General features: G+C 48.2%; 1 protein-coding gene across 3 annotated transcripts in view; it reads left to right on the top strand.

Annotated features, from left to right (window-relative positions):
* The first annotated feature begins 6 nt into the window (after positions 1–6).
* The window catches only part of RAI2 (retinoic acid induced 2), a 67810-nt gene continuing 60977 nt past the window's right edge, over positions 7–6839 (top strand). For all 3 annotated transcript variants that reach the window (XM_006769439.2, XM_006769438.2, XM_006769436.2), the window contains exon 1: positions 7–321. The gene's annotated coding sequence lies outside the window, so the exon portion shown is untranslated. The remainder of the gene's footprint in view (positions 322–6839) is intronic.

The raw sequence follows: 6839 nt of genomic DNA, 5'->3' as shown, positions 1-6839 counted from the left end.
ACTTGCCAGCGGGGCCAGGGAGGCGGCGCAGGCCAGCGGGGAGGGGGCCCCCGAAGTGGGTTTCTGGCCGCCACCATCGCTGGCACAGGACACAGAGGGTGGCGCACGGTGAACTCCGTGCCCAGGCACCGCACGGGGCTGCCTCTGGCTCTGCGGCTCTGCCCCAGCCCAGAAAACCGGCGCCTTCCAGGCCCTTCGAAAGATGGATTCTGTTGACGTATCTGGCGGCCCTGGCGAGCCGGGTGGAAAGTTGGGTTTTGCCAGATCGCGTTGGGCTCGCCTTTGTGACGCTTGGCCAGCCCCGCATCCTCCCGGAGCCGGGTGAGTGTGCATAGGCGCCCCGGGAGCCCTCTTGTCCCCCCAGTGCTCAGATTCGGGGTGGCCCACACTGGCTCGGGCTTTCTGCCACGTTAAGCATTGGGCAGTGTTCACGCTGCATTTTTTGCGTGTGCGTCTCCGTGGTGCCCTTTGCTGCGGAGGGAGTTGTTGCTTCTTGCCGCGTTGGCTTTTTCAGGGTCAGGTTTGTGCGCTGTGTGTTTGCTTGTTTGCTGTTTAAAGCCCGACTATTGTTCCGGATAAGCTCCGCCTGGGTGGGGAAATGGCATCCCACCACGGTTGCCGGCAAGGGGTAGAAATGTTGCCAAACAGCTGCTGCTTTGTGTTTCACTATCGGAAGTCGCTGGAGTAGGTTTGGGGCACGACGGATGGATGGAGAGAGGGATGGGGCGTGGAGAAAGAAGGTGGCTTTGGAGGAGCAAATTGTCACCCACCCCGTGGCATGAAGTCAGCCTCCTTTTCTGCCTGCCAAACTTTTATGAATATTCCTTTTGTGGCAAGGGGAAGCTTAATGAATTCAGCCCAGTTTTCCAGGGAAAAGCAACCGGGCTTTAACAATGGTTTGAGAACTTAATCAATGAGAAAGGCAGGGGGAGGTGGGGGTGGCGCTGACACCGTATCAGGGATGTGGCTATTCTTGCAGAGTCAGGTGGGAGAGAGGTAGGCAGGGCAGGGCGAAGCGCCGGGTGGCCGAGTTCTGGGAACTGTCCATAGCTCCTACCTGTGCCCACATGAGCCACCCTCCTTCGCATCCCCGCCCCACCATTTGCCCAGAACTCAGCGACTGGGCGTGAGCTGCGGCTTGCTGTGGTGCGCAGGCCGGCCCCCCTCATCTGGCGTTTTTAAGGATGTGTAAATATTTTGCTGAGGATAAGTGACATCAACAGAATGATATTCCGCAGAGGCCGGGTGTGCAGCGATGATAAATAGATACGGCCAAAGTTTTGATAACCGCGGATTTTCATGGCTTGCTCTGTTTCATTAGGGTCTTTGTTTTTGTTGGTTTAGCATTCTCTCTCATCCTCTGGTGTGATCCCTTTATTTAGCGGATTCTTGGAAGCTTCTCTTTGGAACAGAGAGAAAAGCAGCCAGCAGGAAGAAAACAATTTTTAGCCTTGCATGCATAGGGCAAGGTTTGCTGTGCCTTTTCCCAGAGAATATTTCTCACCGTATTCTGGATGCCTCTCTTCCTCCTTTTGAGTCATCAGAATCGTTCGTTGATTGACCAAGAGACTTCTGATAACTTTGAAAATGTGTAGTGATGTGTCTTTGTTGCAGTGGAGGGGTGGCAGTGTTGGAGGAAGATAGTCGGGAGGCTAGTGGGTGGGAGCCACTCACTAGAGCAGCATTATGCCCCCACCCAGTTTTGTCCTTAGCATTTCTTCTCAAAGGGAAAAATGGGGAGGGGGAGCTGTGCCACCTTCAGAAGCTGGGGGTGGGCTGGAAGGCACAGATTCATAAGCCTCGTGGCATCCCAATTCCTCTGCTCCTTAGAAGCCCAAAGAGGCCACCTACCCACCACCAGACCCCCCACCTCGCACACACACGCGCGCACACACAATATACTCTGAATGGGCACGTGTGTCTCATCCTGACAGGTGCCCACTAGAGGCAACCACAAGGTGCCAGGCACTATGAGCCAATTCAGACTGGAATTTAGGATACAGGCTGCTTTGGTACCAGCACCAATCAGCTATCTAGGGCGGGAGTCCTTTATAATGCAAAGAAACCCCAGGCTTCCAGCATTGAGGCTCAGCCCAGGAAAACCTGCCCATCTCAGGATTAAAAGAAAAAACAGCTTTCCAGGTGATGCCAGTTGCCAATGGGAAAACTTGATTGGTGGGTGGTTGGGTAATAACTGTAAAATAAAAAGTATTGTAGCCAGAAAACAGCCTCTGAGACAGGGCCTCTGAAAGGCAAGAAAGAAAAAGAAAAGGATGGGAGGTATGTGACCTGGTGCTGCTAGGAGTTCTATAGCACCTGGAAACAGATACAGCACTAGTTACAATGACCTCAAAACTGGATAGGACTAGCCTCCCTCAATCCATTGGACCCAGAATGGAGGTATTCTGAATGGGGAGATATTCACATACAGTGTGCTGTGACTCTCCAGTCAGAAAATATCAAGTTTCTGTTCTTTGGCTCCTTCCCTAATCTTAGATTTGAGGGAAGAGGGTAGTGGAGGGAAGTAAGTTGGGAAAAGAATTGACATTTGTTGTTGCACTGTCTGCCAAACACTGCACATGTGGGGATCCATGATGTGACAGAGGCATTATTTTACAGATAAAGAATCTGAGGTTCAGAGTAATTTTCTGTCAAATGTCTGATTCCAGGCTTTAGATGGGCAACATGTACCTCTACCCCTCCCCCAAATCTCTTATTTATTTATCCCACAGGCCAGAGTCCTCAGCCCCTACCCATTCACAATATATCGTACCTAAGGGCAAGGGGAGCCTACAAAATACCCAGCCCAGTCACCCAGGGTGTATGTGCCAAGTAGATGGACCCCAAAGAGTCCATAACTAATTAAGGTGGAAAGGCTGTGCCTTTCATCTTGGGATACCCAATACCCAGTTGTTGCTTAATAAGTGAGAGTTGAGTGACTAAATGCTGGAGCTGGTAGAGTGAATGGTGTTGGGGAGGGAGCTGTAAGTCACTATCAAAGGAAACCCAGCAGGGAGAAAACTTGAGCTTTGAATGTTTGGTTGGGGACTCTGAGTTCCTGGTGTTATGGCCCGAGTAGATAAAGCTGACAAGTCCACATAAGACAGGCATTCCCACGTTGTGGATGAGGAAACCGAGACTGAAACTGAGACCCATAGTGGGACCAGAGGGTGAGCAGGTTATTTTGATTCTTAACCGTCTTAGATAAATAAACTCTAAATAAAAATGAGTTGGGGTCTTGCTATGTAAATGCATTGTCAAAGTTAGTCCCTTATCCCCATTCCAACCAGATGGCAGTCTTAAACCCCTATAAATTTTGGAGTCATTGGGAGAACAGGGATTTGAATCCATATATGAGGTGCTTTTGACTCTGCTGCCTCCCTTATCAGAATCTGAGGGAGACCTCAGAGAATGAGGATCTAGAGAGGAGGAGGAGAGGCTAATTATACTCTCTTACACAAAAGCCTGTGTGGGATTCTGAACTAAGCTTGATTTAGAGGTTAGGGTGGCATCCTTACTGTAGAGTTGGCAGCTCTTGTCTTTGGAGAATGCCTCTGATTATCACTTCTCTCTCCTACCTAATTGTCTGCCCAGACACCCATCATCTCATTCTTTTCAGACTCAAGGTGTTTCCTTCATGGCTCACAATTTTTTTAAAATATATTTTTATTGATTTCAGAAAGGAAGGGAGAGGGTGAGAGAGACAGAAACATCAATGATGAGAGATAATCATGGATCGGCTGCCTCCTGCATGCCCCCTACAGGATATCAAGCCTGCAACCCAGGAATCATGTGACCTCCTGGTTCATAGATTGACACTCAACCACTGTGCCACACTGACCTGGTTCATGATTTTTAATGAGCCCTTGATTCTACCGCTCCCTGTGTTTTTTTTTTTTGTTGTTGTTGTTGTTGTTGTTTTTGTTGTTGTTAATCCTCTCCCAAGGATACTTTTTCCATTGATTTTTTTTTAGATAGTGGAAGAGAGGAAGGGAGGGGGAAAGAGAGAGATAAACATCATTGTGAGAGAAACATATCCATTAGTTGCCTCCCGCACGCACCCACAAATGCCCCAACCAGGACTGGGAACAAACCCACAATCCAGGTATGTGCCCTTGACTAGAATCAAACCTGAGACTCCTTGGTCCACAGGCTTATACTCTAACCACTGAGTATGCTAGCCAGGGCAACTCTCTTCTGTTCTAATGGCCACTGATGAGGAGGTGATTTTGGTGGCCATGTTAGTACTTCTGTATTTCCCACATGACCCTCCTTCTCTCTCTAGCCATGAATACACACACAAACACACATGCCTGCTCAGGCGCAGACAGACATAATTTGATCATGTTTCTGTATTTGCTTCACCAAATTATATTGCAAACCCAGAATTGTTATTGAAAAGACATACTTGACTTTGGTGATCTTCTGTCCCATCCTCTGTCTTAAATAGATTGGAAGAGCTAAGATGGAGACAGCTCAACCAGCAAATGCCTTGAATAATTACTATACTCATTATGCAGGTGTGGGCCCTGGGCCTTTCTTAAAAACCCACTTTAATCTTCACTTAGAGATAGGGCTGGGGCCACCTAGACATCAAAATCCTTAGTTACTATTTCTGTTGTAATTGTTTTCTTTCTAAAGATTTTTGAAAATTGATTTTTAGAGAGAGAAAGGTGGGGAGAGAATTATCAACACAAGAGTGAAACATCAATCAGCTGCCTCTTGCATGCCCCCTACCAGGGTTTGAGCCCGAAACCTAGACATGTACCCTGACCTGGAATCAAACCAGCAAACTTTCAGTGCGCAGAACATGATGCCAAATCAACTAAGCCATACCAGCCAGGGCTCTGCTGTAATTCTTAGGTGCAATAACCCTATAGTTCATCCTGCTCTCACCTGTCACTCTTCTTCCCACAGCTGGTTTAGTCTTTCAGCACAGCACTATCTAAACTTTCTATGGTGATGGAAATTTTCTATATCTGCACTGTCCCATACAGTAGACACTAGTCAGATGTGGCTATTGAGCAGTTGAAAGGATATATATAAAAGCCTAAGCGACTGTTCGACCATTCGACCAGTAGCTATGATGCTCACTGACCACCAGGGGGCAGATGCTCAATGCACAGGCATGGAAACATGGAACAGACTGATGAATCTCAGAGGGAAAGGAGGAGGAGAGAGGGCAGGAAGAGATTAACCAAAGATCTTACATGCATACTAGAGGTCCGGTGATCCGTGTACTGGTGGGGTCCCTTGGACTGGCCTGCAGTGATTGGGCCAAAATCGATTCTCTGACATCCCCCAAGGGGTCCCGGATTGCAAGAGGGCACAGGCCAGGCCAAGGGACCCCACTGGTGCATGAATCTGTGCACTGGGCCTCTAGTTTAGTATAAAAAAGCAATGCAGAGTAGCTTATTAATAACTAGAGGCCTGAGGCATGAAATTCATGCAAGGGCCTTAGGCCCTGCTGTGGCGGCAGCCTCCTCTGCCTCAGCTGCCTCTGCTGTGGTCCCCACCCGCCTGCCACCTTTACCACAGCCTCCGCCTGCTACTGCCACAGCCGGGGGCCTCTGCCCCTTCTGCCTCGGCTCCTGCCTGCTGTGGCTTTGTCTGGAAGGAAGGACATCCTGTCTAATTAGCATATTATACTTTTATTATTACAGATTCTTATATTGATTATATGGCGAAATGATACTTTGAATATATTGTTTAAATAAGCCACAGTATTAAACTTAATGTCATTTGTTTCTTTTAATTTTTTAAATATGCCTGCTGGAAACTTTAAAATTACATATATATTTCTACTACAGCACTGCTCCAGAGCAAACTAACTACCAAACTGTGCCTTCAGCCTCACGGTACCTCCAGATGTTTCAAGGGGAGCATAAACCCACTCCATTTCCATGGCAGATGGGAGACATGGGGTTGATCCAGTAGCCACAACAGCCTGTCATCAAATGACAGGGTCCCCATCAAGCCTACCTATGAGCATGTTTGCTCAGTCAAGTTCTGTTAGGAATGTGGGCTCCTGAAACTTAATGGAAATGAGAGAGCAAGGCGGGGGTAGGGGGCAGGCCTGGCTGGAAAAAAAGTAGCTCCTTTTTTTCTCCCAAGCCTCTGTCCTTGTCCATTGGAGAGTTGTCTCCTTCTTGAGCAACTGATTTCCTTGACACCTGATCTAGTAATATCCTTCCCAAAGATTCGTGCTTGGAGAATAGTGTCCCAAGTAGACACTTTAACACTGAGAGTGGGTTATTTGGGGCTGAGGCCAATCTCAAAAAAAGAGAAAGGAGAAAAGGGGACACACATAGCCATTTCCTGACAGCTTGATGAAAACAAGAGCATGGAAATAAATACAGTTTCTGTGAGAGAGACAGGATATATGCAAGGAAACCCAATTTCATATGTCGTGGTGCTGAAGATGAGGAAATCTGACCAAGGGACAGTTCGGGGGGATGGCAGCGACACTGTGGTCTTCCTGGGCCCTTCCCTGGGCCCTGGGTATGGCCCAAGTAGACAAAAAGAGCTATAAGAATGAACTTGAGGCTGTGGTGATTTATAGGTCAGGCGTCTGTGGCTGCCCCCACAGAGGACCCTTGGCTGACCTTCTTGAGATCCTCGGAAGGAGCCGGTTTTGTTTCCCATGGCAGACTGTTTACTGGAGCACAGGAAGAATCCGACATTCTGGCGAAAAATAATTCATTAACGGCCAGGGTATTACCAGTTTCCTGGAAAATCTCCTCCAGCTGCACTGTAGCAACTGTTCTTTTTCAGCAGCAGAATCAGGCCTTGCTGGCAGCCAAGACTGGGTGTGTTTGGGCGTTTTTGTTGTTGTTATT

The sequence above is a fragment of the Myotis davidii genome, unplaced genomic scaffold, assembly GCF_000327345.1.
Source record: "Myotis davidii unplaced genomic scaffold, ASM32734v1 scaffold604, whole genome shotgun sequence".
NCBI lineage: Eukaryota > Metazoa > Chordata > Mammalia > Chiroptera > Vespertilionidae > Myotis > Myotis davidii.
The sequence above is the reverse complement of the archived record's forward strand: the minus strand, read 5'-3'. Positions and strand labels throughout refer to the sequence as shown.